Here is a 22,466-nt window from a genome sequence, read left to right on the forward strand (position 1 = left end):
AATAAAAGAGACAAACGAGGAAATGTCAATTAAGATTAATAAGGTAATAGCTGAAGTGACTGGCTTGGCACTCATGTGTTTCCTTTCACATTTTCTGTATAATTCATTTCTTTGAGATGAATACAGTGATGGAATTCAAGAGAAAGGGGGAGCAATGCATGAAAGAAATATTCATAGGAAGTTTCTTTCATGCTTTTAGGGATTTTATAAGTTAATTTGAAGTTATTTTTTGTTAGTTATGATGACAGATGAGTATCTCACACCCAGTAACAGAGGTTGGGGGGAAAATTCAGGCACCAGTGGGGATCCTTGTTGCCTACATACAGGTTGTATCTGGTGGTGGCACCTGAGATCTTCACAAGGTTCCAAAGAAAAAGGAAGGGAATATGGGAATGACTCTAGTTGTCTGGAGAAGAAAGGTCCCTTCTATGGAAAATGATTATGGATCTCAAGCGTAATTATCTTTGAACATAATATGCAAACAGTCTGAGAGGAGAAACCAAAACAAGGTGTCTCCTGTGCCTCCTTTCCCAGACAGCATCCTTCATCACCCATGATTACTTTTTCCTCCTGGCTCTGCTCACCTCTTTCAGCACAGTGGCACAGTTCATGATGGTGCTGGAAAAAGCCCCATCCTAGCCTAGTCCACGGCCTGGTATGAAATGTGGGTTTGAACCCCTGAGGCAAGGAAACCACAGATCCGAGGCTCCCTGGTCTCCATGTTGACTAACCATGGATTATTACATACAAAGACAGCACATTGTTTCACCATTTTTTCCACTGAAAAAGCTGCCTGCCAGAACTGTTAGCTGGGAGCCTTGCAGGATACATGATGGCACACAGGCAGAAGGAGACTAGGTCCTAATGGCATGAGACAAATGTGTGGGGAATTCAGGTGTCTGAATTCCCCTGTGAAATGGGAAAGGCATTTTCCTGCCCTATCTGACCTATGATGTGTGCCCATTGCTTTCAGGGAAGGGGTAGGAGAAATGAAAGACTAAGCAGTAGCTAACGCCACTATTATCCATGCTTAGAAATAAAGTGAGGTTCATTATCTGCTCCAATCTGTGCATAGAAATGAGACAGATTAGGAGAAAATAAGCTACTTAGCTTGGTATTTTTATTTCCTTAATTTATATTCAGACTGTGGCATTTTTTCCAGATATGTGTGGGAAGAGACACAACTGCTTACAGCAGTACAGCTACAAATGTTAAAGAAATAAACCTGTGAGGTTCTAGGAGACTGGAAGGAAGATAACAGAAGGTCAACAGCTTTAACAAAAAAATATCACTGTTATGATAGTGAGAGGAGATCTTGGCCAAGTGAAATACAGTCATGGAGCCAGACATACTACAACTTTGTTCTGGATGCCTGAGTCAGGGGCTGGGAGAAGAAAGCAGACTGTTGCTGCCTTAGGGAGAGCACCATCTCTCCTCAAGGAGTGCCTAGAGTGCTATGAATATTAACACAGGCCCATGTGCCAAAATCTGAGTGCTCTCTTGTAAGGCTGGTTGACACCTCAGCTCTTGTATCTCAGACACTACTTCAGATATTCCCTTTGAAGCCTGATTCTTCTGCACAATATTAGTGAGGGGAACTTTCACCAGGCTAGTCAGAAAGAGCTTCAAGAACTTGTAGGCTTATCTGTGCTTATGTGGTTGTCTTCTCAGCCCTTGGGACAAAGTCTATCAGGAAAAGGGACCTGAGTACTTTCTTCCTTCTCTAATTCAGCCTGATTTTTTTCTTTCCCACAGAAAGAAAATTTGCCCAGAGAAGTTGTGGATGCCCCATCCCTAGAGGCATTCAAGTCAGGTTGGATGGGACCACAAGCAACCTGATCTAGTGCTTGATCTAGCAGTTGGCAGCCCTGCCCATGACAAGAGGTTGGATCTAGATTATCTTTGATGTCCCTTCCAACCTAGGCCATTCCATGAATCTGATAGAAAAAGTTAAGCTGAAGAGTCTAGTCAGAGGAAAAAGGAGATGCATTTTGGAGCAGCTGTCAGAAAGGGATGGGATCCTGTTACTTGCACAACACTACAAGGTGGTCATCTGGCTGGCACACTAATCTGGGGTATTTCTTTGCCATTAATTTCAACACTAGAAATTCACGTAATCTGTGCCCTCTTGTCTTTATAGCAAGGGCCCGTGTCCTTCTGTCTTACACTGTCTAAAATAGCCCATTATTCTTCAGTTCCTCTCTCTGGAGGCATTGTCTATGGTTGAGTGACCCACTGTTTGTTTATGCAGAAAACCACAGGGAAGAGGGCCAAGGATACCTCAGTATTTACATACCAAGATGTAACGGCCTTGTGCTGCCTGCAGATATATCTATATCAGCACAAGCCCAAGGTCAGATCTTGTTGATGAGTGGTATTTGTGAGCTCTTGTTATGTGTACACATGCACTTCCAAACTGTGTTAGGCCTGCCACAAACCGTTTACAAGAGATTGAGCCCATGGTGAACCAGCCCTGGCATGCGAGTCCTGCTCTGCTCCCCTCATTCCGCCTGATACTTCCTGGCTGTGTGAAGCAGGAATGCCACTGGACATAGGCAGTGCTTTGCCAATGTGATCAAATCAGTGTGATATGGGGACCAGGTGGGATTCTGCAACTGGGAGGACCGGACAAAGGGAGGTCATTAGCTCTACACTTGATAAATCAATTTGTTAATTAGGGATCAGGTGGGATTCTCCAGCATGAGAGAGAAGACAAAGAAAGCTCATTAGCTGTGTTTTAAATAAATCAATGTTTCACTTGGTGCAGAATTCTCCTTGAAATGTAGGGCAGGACAAAATGAATCAGATACTTTTAACTGTGACTTGAAAATATGTTTGACATAGAAATAAGAAAAGCTTAATGCTTACTTAGATCTTGTATATTTTTGTAGGTATTCATTAGCAGAAAACAAGTGTGGCCAGTCTGAAACTCTTGGAAAGATTCAAGGAAACAAAGAGAAGAGACCTGTGACACTTTCAAGGAAATAAAGAGGAAAGGTTATTTCAGCTTTGAGTGGCTCATCATATCCAGCAAGTAAATTTCAAAACATTACAGCATGAGAACCACTAGAAGTGTCTGAAGATTAGGACCTAGCCTTTTACCTGACCCTGTCACAGGAAGATATCTACAAGTCATGACAACTTCTGCCAGCTCTCCACTGCAGTAACATCACTAGGTGCTGAGTTCCTCTCACCTGTGGCATAGCAGGACAGCTTTATCTTGTAATGCATATCTCGCTGTCCAGAGTCCACTTCTCACTTGTGGAAGGTTGTGCAACCCTGGTGATCACAGCTGATCTGTACAGGTCCTGCTGAGGCTGGTGTGACTCCATGGCCAGCCTCATTTGTCTGTGTGCTTTCGCTGATGCAGCATCTGAAAGCAAAACATTATCTGAGTAAGAGAAGGATTTAGGCACGATAAAAAAAATAATGTTCTAATGGCCACATCTGCCAATATTCAACCTATTAACACTTCGAGGCTGAAATGGAGGACAGCAGTTCAAAGCCATCAGTTCATATTACAGAATACCGAGCACTACACGAAGCCAAAGACTTTGCTGTAATCAGTACCATTTTTTCTCTCCTGTATTGTGCATTAAGAGGAGCTCTTTGAGACAGCAATAATAACTGGCTGCTTTTCTCTTTACCATGTTTCAGTTTTTCCCTACCTACGCTTCACAACAGGCTTGCTTACTGCTGATAACCCATCATGTTTGGCTAGGCCTCCTGAGGGAGGGTGCATCTTGTGCTGTGTGCCACCTGCACAATGAGATGCACATGATAATTACCTCTTAGGAAGGCAACAGCTCATCTGTGTCACTGTCGCATCTGCCTGTGGCTAATAGGTGTGCAGCATTTGCTGTGAATTTAAAACCTGCCCCCTTTCAAAGGTCAGATCAGAAGTTCAGCTTTCATTGGGAACTGCCAAGAGAGCCCATGCTGCTGCTCACTGCCACAGTAGGCTCCTCCTGTGCAGCAGCAAGGGATCGGCAGCAGCTCGCTGCTGCTTTCAACAGACACATAAAACTGGAGGCCCAGCCAGCTGTAGCAAGAAATAATAAAGATATTAAGTTTACATACAGTCTTCAAAAATTTCCTCCAAGAGTCTTCAGTTTATTTTCTCACCTCAGTGTGAGGCTCAGTTTTAAGAACATGCCTGCCAAAAGGGCGATTTACCCCACGGCTTAGATAGGCTGCTGTGATGGATAGCAGATACTATTTCAACAAAGACACAGTGCCTCAAGTTTTAATCTGCTATGTAAACTAATAGAACCTTGATCAACATATTTTTTGGCCCCTCTTTTACAAGCAAATTCTCAATACCCACTAGAAAAACACATTGTATTGATGGCTTACAATGCTACTCTTCATATAAGAAGAGAGTCATGTGGAGTCCAAGCACAGCAGCATCTTCAGAGGTTCAAAAGTCAGCAGTGAGATTGAGTTTGTGCTGAAACATGACCCACATGGTCTGAGACAAAGAGCAGTTTCAGTTTCCAGATATGTCAGTAAAAGCATCAAACTCAGTTTATATTTCAAAATGCAAATAAAAAAGAACGTTCAGCATTTTGAGATAGTTTTTTTTTCTTGCAGCAGTAACCTTACATTTCATTCTTTCAACTGAAGATCCACGATTTGATACCCAACCATAGAAGTGTTTTGTTCTGTTATTTTGTTGTTGTTGATGTTGCTGTTTTTAATACTCAAAAGAAACCACACTGGTTTAAGCATAATTTTCTGTTTCATATAAGAAAAAAGGGGAAAAAAAAGGTGCTCTTGGATCCCAAGAGAAAGTCTGTTTCTTGAAAGAACCGAAGAGGAATTAATGAATGGAAACAATGCTGTAGTTGTTACTCAGCCACATTAGCTTACTTTCCTCCTCCAGGGAAGCGCAGCATCCCTGGAAATGGGAGACTCTGCAGCTGCAGTTCAGAAGAACATTAGTCAGCAAAATGCTCAAGTAGGTACTTGAGAGCTATTAGCATAATTGGGACACAAGTGTATGATTGAAGTTAACTATCATTAAAGTTGTTTCTTGAGGAGAAATGGATTGATGCAGCTGTTTAGGTAATTTTGAGCATCAAGGACAGAATATTTGAGTAATTTGTATAAATTTACTCACTAGTTTTATAGGAAACCACCATTTCTGATTTCACAAGTCCCAGTCTGATCTCCTCAAATGCCTTAAAGCTTGTCATTCTTCTTGCTCCTCTACTGACATCTTCCTATTTTCTGTACATTCTCCTTTGGAAATCCAAACAAGGGAACCATGGGCCCTTGCACTCTGGGCCCTGGTGCAACCTCATCCTAGACTTCACCTGCATATCCACATAGGTGATGTGAAGCTCCTGAATAGCTTCAAATTTGCCTTCAGAATGTGCCCACCTGGAAAAAAGCAAAGGACTGTTTTTCTTTCTTCTTTGTGCAATGTTAGCAGAGGCACACTGGCAGTGGTAGCTGCCACTTTGGAAGAGTTTTGATTAAAATATGCATTGCTTTGATCATTGTTTTCCCTGCAGTGTGAAATAAACATGATCAGCAGTTTGAGTTGCTGTTCAGTCCTAATGCACATGCTATGAAGTTACTGCACTACATGAAGCAAAAGCTTAAAAGGAAATTACCGTAGTCAGGTGGGACTTGAAATTATCATAGAATCACAGCATCATTTGAGTTGAAAGGGAAAATTAAAGGTCATCTAGTCCAACTCCTCTGCAATGAGCAGTGATACCTACAGCTCGATCAGGTTTCTCAGAGCCCCATCCAGCCTGACCTTGAATGTCTCCAGGGACAGTGCATCCACCACACCTCTGGGCAACCTGTTCCAGTGCCTCACCACGCTTATTGTAAAAAACTTCTTCCTTATATCTGGTCTAAATCTTCCCTTTTAGTTTGAAACCATTTCCCCTTGTCCTACCACAACAGACCCTGCTAAAGAGCCTCCTTATCCTGAGACTAGAAGTCTTAAAATCTACAGCCACAAGAAATGAGCACGGACTTTTCCCTCCATCAGCATGGTCCTCCACAGCTGCAAGTACAAGAGGTGAAGGTTAAGACCTTTTGCCACAAGACACCTATGTTGGAAGAGGAGAGGCAGAAGAGCATCCTCCAACCTATTGCTTAGTGTGTTTTCATTCAACACTAGAAATATCAAAGAAGTACATTTTCCTTCAGTTGGTGAAGCTTGTTTGACTCTCACAGCTGGGGCCAGGAAGAGTTTTCTGAAGTGCAGCCATGGTCCTTATGTCAAGACGTTTTAATGATACTTTTTCCCCTTTTATTTTCTTGTAAAGCCAAAATGGTGTCTGTTACAGGAAGCTCATGTAGCCTTCAGTACAAACAGCATTCATGGAAACTGTTTGTTTTCTGTACTGCAGCTTTATGTGCAAAATTAAACTTTAGGAATTTGTTTTCAAATTTCTAATGCTTAAGGCTTTACATATCTAGAGATGATGAAAAAAAGACAAATAATGATTTTCTCAGAGAATGGGATGTAGTTTAATGATGTTACGTACAAGCTCATAAAAGAAGCACTGCTGTAAGAGTTTATGAGAGGAAAACCTACTGTTACACTTCGTTTTTAAAGCTGGGTTTTTAATAACATCTGTTCATCTCCCTGGAAAAGGAAATTTTCTCTGATTAGGATAGGAACCAGCCTGACTTTCCTTTTGCTATCCTCAAGGCTGAGCCAGATCCTGGGTAAATACAAAAAGCCAGAGCACCACTAAGATGAAGAGAGCTGCCCCAAATGAGGTCTGCTCGCTCTTCCCCCACCTCCAAGGGCAGGCAGTGGGTGCTTGCTGCTCCCAAAAACCCGCTGGCCTCAACAGCTCCTGTGCTATGCTTTGCTCCACTCTGTGCAGAGCCTTTTCTGATAAAGTAATAAACATATCGTAAAGCTCTTTTACAAGCCAGATCTCACTCTCCTCTCCAGCTTTTTCTCATTAAGGGCATTGCTGCTTCAAGGAAGTTCAAGCTGCAGCGTATTTAAAATCTGCATTCCTTTGACATGTTTTGAAATTATTTTAAAACAATCAGGAGAGCAGGATCAGGTCTGGGGGGCTGAGGGCTTCAAAGGGAAAGCAGATCACTGTGTAAACCCCGAATTACATAACATGCCCCACCAAGGAAATAAATTAATTTGTTTCCCAATGGCTCATTTATATAACCCTTTAATTATAGCTACCCATATCACCAGCATTATACCATGGGAAAATGTAATGTTGTTACTCAACCTACCTCTCCGCCCTCTCCAGACCGACAACACAATCATTAAGCAGCAAATGCATGTTAGGACATCACCTGCTCTTTTGTCTTTCAGAGGTATAGTTCAAGACTGTGGGTATGAAAATGTGACCTCAACAACAACTTTTTCTAGCACTTTTTTATGTTCCTAAATTCCATCTCCCACTTAGATCATAAAAGCAGGACAGCATTTGACCTGCTTGCAACACTAAAAAGAGTATTGTTTTAAAGTTCCCTATTTTCCTGGTCTGCACAGGTCAAGATCTGCAGTTGAGCCCTGATAACTGCAAATGCAGCTCCGTCTATGCTGGGATTTCAGATCTGGTGTGTTTAGGTAGCTCTGTTGACTTCAATTAAAACATTTCTAATTATTTCTAATTCAGTACACACCAGCTGAGAACAGCTGAGGCACAGTGTGATAAAGCAGCTTGCTGCAGCTCCTTCAAGTCTACTGAGTGGCACGTATTAGGAGTTATTAGGCCAAACCACTGTGATGAAAAGGAAGGCAACACTAACAGAATGATTTTTCATATGACAAATATCAGAATTTTCTAAAACTCAAACAATCAAAACAGCTGCTTCTATCCATCTTCAATCCACCTCAGAAGACAATATGTGAAGGTTAATATGAAAAATAATCTGACATTATGAGACAAAAATGACTGTGGCACATGAAGAATCCTATAAATTCAAGAGTGGGGTTGCAAGAAGGGTTTCATTATAAATCACAGAAATTCTTCCTTATGTTATTATGTTTGGGTTGACTTTTAATACTCAGATAGGTGGAATCTTTCAGGTACAAGAACTTTCTTCCCTGTTGCAGGATGTCTTGGTAGCTTAGCAGCACTGTGATGTCAACAACTTTGTTGAGGTACAAAGATAATGCACCCTAATGCTAGACTAGACAGCCAACCTAGCTGAATATTAACTATCTCACATGTGACAAAATTAGAACAGATTATCAGGGATGCTGTGGAATTTCCTTCAGTAGGACTCCATCCATCAAGCTGGCTGTCTTCCTAACAGATAGGCATCATGCTCACCACGTGCTAGCATGCTCAGCACAAGAGCTGTGCAAGGTGCTCTGTGGGGACCTTGAGACCAGCCCTGCAGGTTCCAGGCTCCCTGTTCAAGAATCTACAGTACTCTGTCTGAAGTTGAAAAAGACCTAAAGAGAAAACGCAGTATACACAGGAATGGCCTAAAAGAAAATTCCTCAGTTAGCTTGCTAAATAATCCATCTCTGTATTTGTTTTTCATTTAAAGATGACATAAAATGGGTTTTAGGAAACTATTCCCACGTAACTCAGTGCTGAGGGAGCTGAAGTAATGCTATAATTTTATCTTTACGCCCTTTGAAGCAGTGTTTTGTCGGTCACGTCTGTGATGCCTGAGGATAGCTTTTAGACCAAGTTACATGCTCTTAAAAACAGATCAAAGGAAATTTGGTCATCTCCTCCAAAAGGCAGCTGTTCTCCTCCCCATTTTCATGGAGCTGCAAAATGAACCAGGGCACAGCATCGAGGAACGTCTGCTGTAGTTCTGTGTTAATGCTTTGGTTTGATGTCTGTACAGTAAATAAGTATACAGATGTCATACAGCATACAGAGAAGTCCGGCTGGTAAGATTACCATGTTAGAAAAGATAACCAGATATAAATGAAAGGTGCTCACCAGTGTTGTAGGTTCACAAAAACTCTGCAAAGAGCAATCTTCAGGAAGAGATCCTTCATGAGGGGCAGTCAGCCCTTAAATGGGGCCTAGGAGAGGTGCGGCCTGGCTCCACCCCTTCTGGTCACACAGCTGAATTGCCTTCACCTGTGCTCCCACAGCTGATTCAGTGCTCGCCTCAGGGTGAATCAGAGGTTCAGGCTGTGATTTAACGGTTCCCATACAACATCTCAGTTTTTAGATAGAAATACTATATTTTGATCTAGTGGTTGACAACCCTGCGCATAGCTGGGGGGTTGAAACTACGTGATCTTTGTGCTCCTTTTCAACCCAGGCCATTCAGTGATTCTATGATTCTATGTTAACTATCTTCAAGCGAGCTACAGTAATGTAATCTTAGTTCTGAACTAAGGGAGGAGATTGAATTTTTATAGAAAAAGTGGTGAGTTTGTATCAAGCAAAAATTAAAATTTTAAACCTCATGTTAACTGCTAATATTTCCAGGGCATTCTAACTCAGGGTTTTGTTATGATTGAAGAGACACATATAATTATGCAAGAATCTTAGATTGCAATAAATAAACACATTGTCAGCCCTCGGGATGGTAGAAAATTCTGTCAAACATGACCAATGTCCATCTACTGACAAAGTTAAAAAACAAGAAACCATAACTAGGAAACGGTATTTCTGAATAAAGTATCATAATCTCACTATTTGGCATTGAGACCTGATTTTGAACAAAACAATTAAGGCTTGCTATGGTGAGATCTACACAGACCAACACACGTCTTGCTCCCATTTGGCCAGCATTCTGGATGTCATTCTGATTTACATAGAACAGGGAATAATGGCAATGAGATGCAGAGGATAAGACTAGAGAGTTTTCTTGAGAAAACAATAACTAGTCATAATCCAAAAGCCAAATTCCTCAGTCTTTAGAAAGTTTATTTAATATGCTTTTCCTGGTTTTGGCTGGAAATAGTAAAGTACCTTGAAAAATACTGTTTCTATGCTGCGTTTGATTCAGCTGAAGCCAAGACCTATAGGAAGAAATCTCTGAGTTAAACAGAACTAAAACTACCAGTCTCCTCCTTTTAATGGCTGTTTGTCATCTTCTCCAGGATCCTCTGAACAGAGGCAGCATAGAGTTAGGACACTGCATAAAATGATTCAGTATCATTCAGAACCTTTTTTAAAGCAATGTTTCTCATTCATTGAGGGAAGAACTGTAATGCTGATCCTTTGTGAAGCCTGGGAAGCAACATACATAGCATTAAACAACCAAAATATACTTCATAAAACAAGTTTCTGCTGTAGAGCTTCAGAGCACTCTGGGCTGTAGCAGATGACCTCCATCCTTTCCAGGTCAGCTCAGGATCATCCAGGTTCAGCAAGCAGAAGTTCTGCAGCAAGGTTCTGACTGGGCTGCAGTGGCAGCAATCCAAGACTGAGCTCTGGTCTGTGTTAGTATTTATTGCTGCAGCGCAACTTGGTTGCTTCATCCCACTTTGCAGTGTCCTTGATTGCCTTTGGGAGCTATGATCAGGTAATTGGCAGGCAGATATTGCTTCTAATATCCTGCTCTTCCAAGAAAAGCAAAGAAAGTATCAGCCCCCTAAACAGACTTTTAGCTACCCAGGATCTATCAAAAAACCTGGAGAAACCCTATCACCTGAAAAACATGGATAAGATCAGGAATGCACACCTATTTTTCCTCATTTTTGTGGGTAGAACAAACCATTTGTGCTGGGTAGCCATATACAGCTGGTAGTGCAGAAGGGCTGAAATTTACCTCACCAGGATGTAACCTTCTCTAATGGGAGTAATACCACACAAACCTTTCTGGCTGCCAGTGGTGTGAAAGCATATCAGGCCTGGAGAGTTCTTGAAACTCTTTGCAGCTCAGGAAATCAGTGTGTTGCACTGCCATTTGTAACGGATATAATTTTATCTCCACTCTCTGCCCACTTTCTGGTAATGCAGCGTAGTTATACTGCTGGCAAAATGCAGGGAAATGGGGATTTGCAGTCTACTGTGCTGCAGCTAATGAAGTTAACAGGGAAAAACAAAAAACATATCCTGTATTAGAAACTGTTTGGTTATGCAGCTGCATAAACAATACATGGAAAAAAGTAGAATGTTTTAACTTTCATTAACAAGAAGAAAATGGAATAATGTTTTCCTTGACTGAAAATAATTAGTTAAATTTTCCAGAAGAGAATCTTTTTAGTGCAGAAATGCCAAAATCAGATCCTCATGGACAGAATTTACCAATTAATTGATTCTTTTCCCATTTTTCAGAGAAAACTTTCTGACATTTTCAGCTATCTCATGAAAAGTTCTAAAACAAAACAAATTGAGGAGTGCAGACCTTCCTGTGAACATCCTTGTCCAGTTAAAAACTCAGTTTTCTGACAATAGGAGTTTTGATCAGCCCAGGAAACGCTGGCACTCCATATTTGCACCACTGATGGGTCCCATCCATGTGCAGTTCCTTCAAGGTGGCCAGGAACCAATGGCAAAGAAACCAGCAGCTACCAGGAGGCCATGAAACACGTATGTACCTCTGCCAAGGTGGAATACTTGCTAAAATACTGAAGCTTACATTTTCCCCTGATTTTCCTTAGTAGAAAGCCCCCTTCCTATAGTAGAAGTGGTTACATCGACAGCAAATTTCTACCAGCTGAGGATCTGGCCCTGTTTTAGCCTTCTTGGCTTATTTTCTGGCGTGTTGCTGCAAGAGGGCTGGGATCCTGCCAGCTCGGGGGTGAGCAGAATAGCATTCCTGGACTCTTAGCAGTGTTGACCATTGTATTGATGTGAATACATAAAAACCTTCAAAGGCAGAAAGGTGACTCCCTGTCATGTGCAATGCTCCTTCTAGTCCTTTCAAGCCACAGATCATCAGCATAGTCTGTACTTGAACCCAGGGCACGCCACTTTCTCCAGTGAACGAGTGATGGAGATTATTGTAGTGAATAGTAACAGTAGATGAGGTGCTATCTTCCCCTTAAATTGGGCCATTCAATTTGTCATGAATAGCTGAGTATTTTTTGCTTGCATCTGGGACTTAGATTTCAGTGGTGGGAACAGAGTGAATAGGATCAATGATGAAGCTGAAGTACAAAAAGGAGAAAAAAGGGCAAAGGACTAAAGCCAGTAGAGACAAGCAATTACAAGGTGTATTAATGTACACTGGGCTAGGCTGGAAAGAGGGAATAACTTTTTGTTATTCCGGGGGATTTTTTTCTGTGAAGGCTAAAGGGGAAGGAAGTGAATATTTGGTATTTGGACAATCGCAAAGCTCTGCCGGCACAGAATAAAGAAACCTTTTAGGACATGGCAGCTGCCTCTGAGCTTCGAGCATGGTACTTGATACCACAATCTACCCTCCTCACCCTTTCTGGCCAGCTTTAGAGAATAGCAATGGAGCATTCAGAAGGAAGACAATGACAAATGTCAAGAAATGGAGAGGAAATGTGAAGTTTAAAAGACTATTGAGTGACAGGCAGGTTAGATCAAAGGGAAACATTGACCAGGTATTTGTAATTGCAATGCTAATAGAGGTTAATCATAGAAAGCAGAGCTGAAGAGTGAATGTCTATTCAATCTCAAAGTATACATGCACGTATATATTAAAATCCATATGCATAAACACATGCTTCAATAGCCAGCTGGTCACTCAGCCAGTCACCTTCACCCATTCTGTTTTCCTCTGAGCTGTTAATGGAAATGGTGCAGGCAGAGCATTTGTGCCCCTTTGCTGTCTGAGGCAGTATGGTATCTTGGAAAGAATGCACAAGATGGTGCTTGTATATAAATCACTGGAAAAGAAAAGTCAGTGCAAACCTCTAAAATTGTGCCCTGCAAGAATGTATTTGTTTCCTTAGATTTAGTGCAGAGAATGGAGAACATATTTCCATTTTACTTATTTTGAGAGCTGTATTTCACAGGAAATCAGTACCCAATTACATGACTGAAAGAGCACTGGCTTTTCTAAAGGTTGTACTGTTTTGTGAACATGAACTCAACTTTGAGCACTTTTGCTTACCAGCCCTTTTCAATCTTATCTCTCTCACAGACGTGCTCTCTCTTGTTATCATTCTTCCACCCATTCCCTTCCTATGCCACACACAGATTTCAAAAAACAAAACAAAAACATTTCCTTTGGGAGTCTTTCCATACACATTTTAAGAAAAAGCCATTCTTGTTTGCCCTTCGTGGCATGCAGCAGTCCCAGCTGTGTGCTGCAGCAAGTACAACTACAACAAGACTTAACTATGTCTAGAATAATTCCTAATACCACAGCTATGTCTGATTTTACCAGCAAAACCATTCTGATGTCATGTACTCCCAAATCTTGAAAAAGAAATGTTAATATAACAAAATACCACACACAAACTATTAATGAAAGACGAGGTGAATAACTTTGTGTACACATCCAAAACTTCACCTAAGGACTGCCAATGATGATTTGGCTTTTTTCTTTCTTTTTTTTTTTTTTTCTTTTCTTTTTTTGCCAAGAAATCAGCCACAGAAAGACGAGCTCTTGTGATGTGTCTGGACTAATTCATGAAATTATAGGGTCTCTGTCAGGAGTTTCGGGAACATGTAATATAAATAATAGCAACTTTAAAAAACACAGTATTTATCCAGTATCCAGAAAGGTTTTTCTGTTTATGGGCAATAAGCTACTCAGGTTATCATCTTCAGAAAGCAGTTTTGTCCATGCATTACAATTATATTTTTTCTTTAACTATATGAAAGACAGACAATATGTATGCAAGAAAGGAAAAAGATAGTAGGCAAGAGAAAGGGGGTATTGGCATGCAGCTATGGCAGAGATGTATATATTCTCCCCGTGGGCAAAGGATGCTTACGTTGAGAGCTATCAGTTATGTTGATGCCAATGCGATGGTGGGCAGCCTTGTTCCCACACCTGGGAGTACTCTGGGCTAGGGTTGGCCGGGCAGGCTACCAAAACTCTCCCCCAGACAGCAGGACAGGAACCTGGAAAAGAGCAAAAGGATGAGGTAAGGCGCAGCCCTTAGCCAAAGGCTGGAAGAGGCCTGGTGCCCTGGTGGCTGTGTGGGGAGCAGTGTGCATTTTGGACAAGTCTGAACAGCTGCTGCAGGAATGCTCACCTCGATGCTTCCTTCTGCAGTACTGGAAGGAAGACGAATAATGGGGGAGAAGGCGAAGGGCAAAGAAAGAAGCACACCCACACACACACCAAAATTAATTTTGGGTGTTCACTATGAAATCACAGCAAAGATCCTGTGGACTGCTTTATTACATCTAGCTGAGGAGAAATACACGGTATCATTTTTTACCTCACTGTCATCCTCCTACATGGATATCTCAGCATGCATACAGATCAGAAAGTATAAATGTCAAAATATGGAGGTAAGGTTACGCTTGAAAGTCTTTGCTGAATTAATGCAGCTAAGGCAAGCTTCTGAATGTCTCTGCTAGACGAAGGCCTGTGGTATCATTATGCTGAAGACAAAGCTGGATTTAAAAAGAGTAAAAGTGGCTCAAGATCATAATATTCGAGTTTCTGTCTGGAATAGGAGTAGGTTAATACACAGAGGTGTAGGTCCGAGGCTGGAGCCAGACTCACATTTGGGTCTGTCAGCACAAGCATCCCATGAACAACTGAGCCAACATTCAGCCCCAGCAGTGGAAATCTTGTAAGTTCATTTGGAGGCAGTCTGGTCTTGCAAAAGCTCTGCCATTTTGGACTGCCTCCAAAAAGCAAGCAAAAAGAGGCCCCTGGATGTTTTTTATTATTATTATTCTTATGATTTGAATAAGCACATTGTGGGCTCTAAACAAGCTCAAATCTGGGCAGACATGCCAAAACAAATCCACCCTTCATTCTGCGAGCCAGGAAGATAAGAAACTCCAGTTTGGTCCCATCTCTACTTCAGAGATACCTATCTGAAAGCATGCTCCTTCTAAAAATGAATTAAGAATTACAACAGCACCTTACCAGGTCTCCTCCCACCAATAAATAAAAATATTACTTGAATTATTTTTCAATAGCTGAAAAGTTAGCCCATGCTAACAGCAGTTTCCATGACAATATTCATCACTATTTTGCCATCCCGCTCAAGGCTGGCAGTAGACTGGAGCACAGATTGTTGTATGCACAGCCTTGTTGCTGGCTGGAAACCCTTCTTCCCCTCATAGAGAAGCAGTTCCCGAGCTGAGGTTTCTGTTGGGTGACATCAGAATCTCTTTGGAAAAGCAGTCTTCTCTGGGAGTTTGAATCTCATTACACGTGCTTAGCTGGCCTTTTTTCCTTCAAACTAATTAGACTTGTAGATGCTCTTTGGTCATTTTCAAGCATTTGTATTAACAAAAGAGTGAGAATGTGGTTTATCATCTCTCCCTTTTTATCTTATATCACTTTGGAAGGAAAAGGGACTGCAGAGTATAGGGAAAATTGTGGAATAAAGCAGATGCTGCAACTTTATTTCCCATCTCAACCACAAGGTAATATATTGACATATACACCCACCTCTCTGTGCACTTGCAGATTGAAAAAGGCTCACGTCTTATTCTGGTAGAAGGTTGCCTAGCTTCCAAACAACACCCATACATCAGGCACTGCTCATAAGGAGGGAGGTGAAGTGCCACTGAAACCTCAAGCAGTTGATATTAGCTCCCTTTTGTTTCTTTAGTAGGTTTTTATATGGAGCAGTTATATCCACTGGGCAGAGACCCAAAGCTTCTTAATAAAGAGCAGGGCAGTGAAAGCCTATAGCATTGCTTCCCCACAGTCCCCCCATCCTCCTGCAGGCAAAACAGCCTGTAAAGACTAGCAGGAATATTTTCTCTGTGCTTGAATGCACTCTCACAGGTCAGTCCTCCAGAGAGGTGGCACTCTGCAAGGCTGCTGTAACAGGAACCTGGAGAGAGGAGGCAAGTCTGGGTGCTGCTCCTGGTTTCCTCTGCCATGGGGATTAACACTATCACTGCCCTTTCAGGATCTCCTGATATCACGGCAAAGCCAATCATGATTACCTCCATCCCCTGTCCATTACCTCTCGCTGCTGCCAATCCAGACAAGCAAACCTGTGTGACTTCAAGAACTTCAAATAAGAGAACTGAATTCCTAATTTCTGTGGTTTCAGTATACTGACTGTATCCTCCTGATTAAAAATTGTGCCTCTGAAGAAACACAGAAGTTCTACTTTCCCTCACTGCTGTTATTCCCATAACAATGTATTTATCACTACCTTAGTAGCTCATTCTGTAATGCAAAAACTGAAATGAGGTGGCCCAGAAGGCTGGGTGCTCATCAGCCTTTCTATTCAGACATTAACTCTGTGAACTCTGCAGACCACTGCAACTCAAAAGCGTGAGTGCAGATCAGACAGACATCCCTGATCCAGTTTGTTCAGAGGTGACTGTGTCAGTGTGGATCTCTGTACATGGCTGAATGGTAATTAGCCCAAAAGCTTTGCCACTCCTGGAGAACATCTCCCTGAATCTCAATTCCTCTGTCACCACACCAAAGCAATTTGAAGCCAGAGCAGGTATACCAATGCCTGCCAATCTCCTGACTGCAGTGCAGGCTTTACCAGGTCCTTCTACTCTGACATAAACAGAATGTTATGGTGTGAGAACACGTCTCTTAAATGTTTTTGAAAAATCAGAGAATCCAGACAGTAAGGAAGGAGGGAATTCCTTGTATCTGAAGTATTTCAAATACATAAGAGATTTCTACTTTGTTCTGAGGTCAAGATCAACCCCATTTAAAATCCAAGCAAATTCTCCATCCCTATATGTTACAAAGGAGAAGGATGCTTCATCAGCTATGGCTTATCTTGCTCTGCTTTCCTCATCCCCACAATTGCCAGAGTGGCAAGAACATACAGGAAATGGGAACCTAGAAAGCAATAGCTGGAAGTGGAGGTGTGGGTTGTAACTGTGAGCCTAGAAACTTAGCCAGCTTGCTGCCATGTCACCAAGCACCACCAGACCTCAGAAATTTCCATTCTCTGAACCAGTGGTAAACACTGACTTCATTAACTTTTCTATCATTAGTACGCAGCAGCCAGGGAGGAGGGAGAATGCACACTCCACTGCATAGTAGACTCCTGTCAGGCCCTTTACTACATGGTGTGCACAAAACTTGGCTCCCTAAGAGGTAGGATAGAAAAGTCCCATCATACTCACATAATTTTGAAAAGTAGGAAAGGTAAATCCTACTTTTTACTTGCTTTTTACTTTTTATTTATTTGCTTTTGCTTCTTTCCCAGGCACTTTCTTCCTTCTGGGTCAGCCAGTTTAAATTGGAGTCTGTAGTAAGAGATCCATTTCTCACCAAACAAACTCCTCTACAGGAAAGCTTGTGTCTTTAAATACATTTTTTGAGCAATTTTCTTCCCCCTTTCAGACTTTGGTTGCTTTATTTGTCAGCTGATAATATGGACAAGATATTGCCTCTCCCCTACAAGGGAAAGTCAGTAAAAGAGCTTCTCAGGAGTGGTTAGAGAAGCTTGGGAATTCGTCTACCTTGGCAGGAAAGTTCCAATTCCTCCACTTTTCTAGGCTTTAATAAATTCCTGCTCTCCTCAGCAATAAAAATAAAAGAAAATCAGTCTCCTGAGGAAAATTTCACTCCAACATGCTGTGCTATTTCAGTCATTCTGAGCTCTCATTGGAGGGAAATATAAAAAAAAATAAAAATAAAAAGAATAACTCTTCCAAAAAAATAAGATAAAAATAAACCTATCCTAAAAATGAACTTCCATCATTCTCCCCAATCCTTGTATGGAGTTTCTCTAATGGATGCTCAGTGTGTGGATGGAAAGCAGTGCCCAGTTAAAAGCATAGCATCCTCTGTCTTCAGGGCGCTCCAAGGTTCTCCAAGTACAGAAGGTGGATTGTACCAGAGAACTGTATATCCACTTTATAGAATATATACATCTGAAATATACCTCCCATGCAACATTCGGATTACTTTCTAAACAGTCTGTAGTTTTGATGTCCTATTTGTTTTGAACATTTTCCTCTGGGAAGACCAAGTTGAGCTCTCTGCTCTTCTCACATTCCCCAGCTCAGGTGAGTTTGTGCAGGAAGGGGCAGAAGGGTGCCCATGTTTTTCTCATCTGCACTAGTGACAAATCTCCACTAGCTGGAACAATTCAGCAGTTCTTTCATCATAGAACTGCTGGCACTTTGTAAAGGCCTCCACACTCATAATGTTTCTGAAGCATTTTACAGAACAGGCAATTATCACTGATGGGCAAGCAACCAATTCTTTTCTTTCACTGACAAATTACAGACTGTTTTGAGTTAACCTGACAAAAAACACACATATTTTTTGAGGCAAAGAAAGTAAAAGTAAGGACAAAAGTTAATTTCAGAGCAAATTAGATTTTGTAATTAATCCAAAAGCAAATAGTACGTTCAAGATGTGGGCATTTTTACAAATAGACTTTAAAATGGAATTGAAAGAAGAGTGATGCAACGTTTCTGGAAAATGCATTTTTGTTATATGAGCCAGGTTTACTCACTCCTTCTCTTCTTCCGTCTAAATGAGGAGAACATGGGAAGCTTCTTTTTCAAGCAGGGAAATACCCAACACTGGAAAGAGCCAGTGTAGCACTGCAGGATCAGCTACAGGATCTTGCATACTCAGATCATGGAGGAGCTGTGCCACTGGCTGTGTATTACCACTGTACCTTTGGAGCTACACTAAGCCTGAACCTACATCTCAAAACTGGAAGTACAGTTACAGAAACTGTCATCTACCTTTATGAGTAAGAAGTTCACAAGCCAGACAACTTCTCCACTCAAATTCCAGTGGATGAATTCATTTGAATCAAAATTCGAATACAGCAAAGTTTAAAAGAACCAAAGGAACTTCAAGATCTCAATTGTCTGTTTAGCTCTCTAAGTCTTGCAGATTGGTGTGTGAGCAGCTGGTACACTTAAAAATAATTGGCACACCTTAAGAAGGAGGAATACAGCCTCTATACTAGGAGAGGTAAGGATTATGAGTGTGTTAGTAATGAAAGACTGAAGCTAGTGCTTATAACAATTGTTTCAAATCCAGACAAAATCCTAAAATAATAAAAGAAGCAAAGATCTCCATCATAAACAGGTTTATTATTTCCACATGTTGTTTTTGTGTGTTTGTACAGTATATGCCGTTGAGCTTCCTTGTACAAATTAGAAATGTTTCACATTCCATACACACAATGATTGCTCTCACTAGAGGCCTCAAGGTTTGTTTTCTGACACAATGGAGAAACCAGGAACCTCGAGAAAATCAGAATAATCTGTTTAACATTCCCTCCTTGGAGCTGGGTGGTGACTAGGGCAATACGTTTTCTACAAATGTTCACAAGCCTGAGCCACAGACCACTGAAGGCAGCAGGATCCAAGCCCTGCAAAAGTATATGCATGCCACAGTTCTTGTCCACTGTTCTCAGCATTTCCAGAATGGAGCTTATGAACATTCATGACATTGAGAGAAAACAGAGAAATCAAAGTCTGTGTTAACACTATTGGTCCATGTGAGCCAAGAGGTATACTCATGCTCAGAAGTTGTCTCCTAATGCCACGAAAGTACCCAAGCCTACATTTTATCTTCTTTTAGGCACTAATCTCTCATTAGTTTTAATTCAACTTTAGCTGCCACCTAAATCCCTTTAATAATCTAGACTCACCACGTGGAAAAAGCGTGGATTACCACTTTCCACTTACATGGAATAATCATTAGTGAGCAGTGCTGCTTTGGTGATGAAGAACCTAGTTTTTATTTATAGCAAGCCATTCTAATGGTAGTTAAGCGATGTAAAGTATAACTTGCTTTATTATTATACCAGTGTGGACTGTAGCCTCTTCTATTCTTGGACATGCCTTAGCTGCATGGCATATATGTACTGCTCCTCAGCTTTCTCAGTAGAATCATAGAATCATTAAGGTTGGAAAAGACCTTTAAGATCATCTAGTCCAACTGCCCACCTACCACCACTATCGTCCACTAAACTGTGTCCCTAAGTACTACATCTATCCTTTCCTGAAACACTTCCAGTAGACACAGTTGAAACAATAATGCTGATTTAGCCAGTTAGGGTTAAATGCTCTGAGATGAACCCTAAAAGGGCTGTGTAAAATACCTTAAAAGTAGATATTTCACCTCAATCATACAACAGCAGTGAAAAGCAGTGTGAGGCCATTCCTTTCAGACACTTGTGAGAGGGCGCACCATCATGATGCTCTTCTTTATGTCTGTTTTGGGGCCCAATAAAAAAATCTGTGGCTATTAAAATTTATTCTGATCACTCTATACACTCTACACAGTTCTCAGTACTTTCCCATACAATACCCTGCATGCCTGTGCGCAGAGACGTGAATGCTAAGCAGTCAGCTTCCCTTTTGAATGTGCAAACAAGTATCTTTGGAGGACTTTCTTGTAACTCTTTTATTCACTTGCCTCTGGATCCTTTCTCCTTTATTACCTGAACATCCCTCTAGGGCAGAACCTCTGCAATTGCCAGTTATTCTGGAGGAAGGAAGGTTTTAATGAATCAGGAAATGAACAATTTAACTCCAAGGCTTAACCCGTCATTTCTTTTATAAATTAAGCCTTGTATTTTAATGATTTGTTGTTTGTTTTTTTTTTTCTTTTCCTAGTAACTAATCTTACTATTTCTTTTCCTTTCTGTTATTTTCTTTTCTTCTACCAGTCACAATGATCACTTTCAACACTTCTAAGATCCTTCAGAATCTATCAGGTTTTAAAAGATTGTTTTAACCATTTCATCACCGCATTTGCTCTCCACCTGCTACCCTACCCCATATTTTACTGTACTGAAACCAATACAAACCTGGAAGGTATCTGCCATGTTTAGTACCACAACATGCAATGGTACCTTTTGAATCCATGCATTAATCTACATACTGTGTTCTGGCCAGCAAAATCCAAATTTTTCAGTAATGTAGCCATAAGACACACACCTTGAAACCAAAAGCAAAGGTACCACTCGAGGGCTACTGGCCATATTCACAGTCAGGAATAAAAATACACAACTTCAATTAAAGCCTTCATCACCACTTTCCTGTGTGACCCTGGAAAACTCTGTAAAGACGTTTCCAAAAGTATTCAGGTAGAAAATTCACAGCAAATGGCACTTCTGTTGACTACTGAGATGCAACCTCTGTCTCAGCAATCCTCCAAGCTGCTGCAGACTGAAAAATCCAAGTATCTACCACAAAAAGTTCACTCTGTATGTGTTGGATATCATCGAAGAAAAGACTTCAGGTGAAGCTGACCCACTAGGGCAGCTTTTCCAAGCCTTCTAAGAGAGTAACAAATACATTACTGTTTTTGAGGTTCCTCCAGTTTAATGTAATAGAGATCATGCACATCTGGAAAAACTCTTCTGAAGTCACTGATGAGAAACCAGATATGCTCTTTTTTGTAAGACTTGTTAGACAAGGATGAGCTTGAAAAGAATGTACAGAGTATGCAGGTCCACTTAGAGTTAAGCTGCCAATGTTCTCTGAAAAGCACCAGAATTTCCTAACAGTTGGGCTAGATTCATGAGGAACATTTCTGTGCTCACATGTACATACTGCCTTCTGATGGCACAAGTTTGGCACCTTAGTGGAGACAGAGGCCAAGAGAGATGTCTGTGCAGAGTGGAGTCACAGTTTTCCTGACAAAACCATATCCCACCCATATAGCTTGCTCCATTTTGGGGCTAGAGAGTGAGGCTATGAGAATGGCCTATACTGCACGGTGTTGCGAGACAAGCTATAGCGCAGTGGAACACATACAAAAAACCCAGACCTCTAAACATTGTTTCAGTGTACGTAGCTCTTCATATAGGTGTAACTAATACCAGTAAAACACTTTCTTTGCCAAAACAACTTCTGCTCTTCAGGGCCATGGTCTGAATTCTACCACCCACAGAGCTCCTTTTGTCCATATAAGCTCAGTCTTCATTAGCCCTGCTTGTAAGAGTAACCAACAGGATCATAAAAAATCTGCTCTTTAATGCTCCGAACTTTATAAGGGGAGGAGTAAATACTGTACGTTTTTTACTTTTCTACAGTTATGGCCTGCTACTAGTCCATTTCTAATAGTACTGAAGTAATTCTATTAGTTATTGAACTCTTTCCCCCCCCCCCCCCCCTTTTTTTTCCCCAATTTAAATTATATTTACATAGGCCAGGCTTATATGGTAAAACAACGGCAAGCCAATTTCATACTCCTTATTTCCAAGCTAGCGGATACCTATACCTTTTTCCTGCCCTGGGCTTTGATACAAGAGCCTGGGATTCATTTTCAAAAGAGCCTATGAAGTAAGGCATTCAATTTGCACCAAGTTGGAAACAATGGTGTAAATCCCACAGTCCCCCTGAACACTTCAGCCAAAATATTTACGTGTGCATCATCCTGAGGATGAGGTTTATGAAAATCAGAGTTTTCATTCCAAATGTCTTTACATTACAGAACTGTAAATCAAGTGCTGCTGCCCATAGGCATACTCGCAAGAAAGTTTGCTGGATACCAACCCTCTA

At 41.2% G+C, this 22,466-nt stretch overlaps 1 long non-coding RNA gene across 1 annotated transcript in view; it reads right to left on the reverse strand.

Annotated features, from left to right (window-relative positions):
* Positions 1 to 22,466, reverse strand: part of LOC107052861 — a 331,879-nt gene that overhangs the window by 84,302 nt on the left and 225,111 nt on the right. Inside the window, exons 4-5 of the long non-coding RNA XR_005858753.1 lie at positions 13,793 to 13,922; positions 3,195 to 3,373 (exon numbers count right to left, since the gene is read on the reverse strand). This is a non-coding gene — a long non-coding RNA (uncharacterized LOC107052861). The remainder of the gene's footprint in view (positions 1 to 3,194; positions 3,374 to 13,792; positions 13,923 to 22,466) is intronic.

Source organism: Gallus gallus, chromosome 3 (assembly GCF_016699485.2).
Source record: "Gallus gallus isolate bGalGal1 chromosome 3, bGalGal1.mat.broiler.GRCg7b, whole genome shotgun sequence".
In the NCBI taxonomy this organism is placed as follows: Eukaryota; Metazoa; Chordata; class Aves; order Galliformes; family Phasianidae; genus Gallus; species Gallus gallus.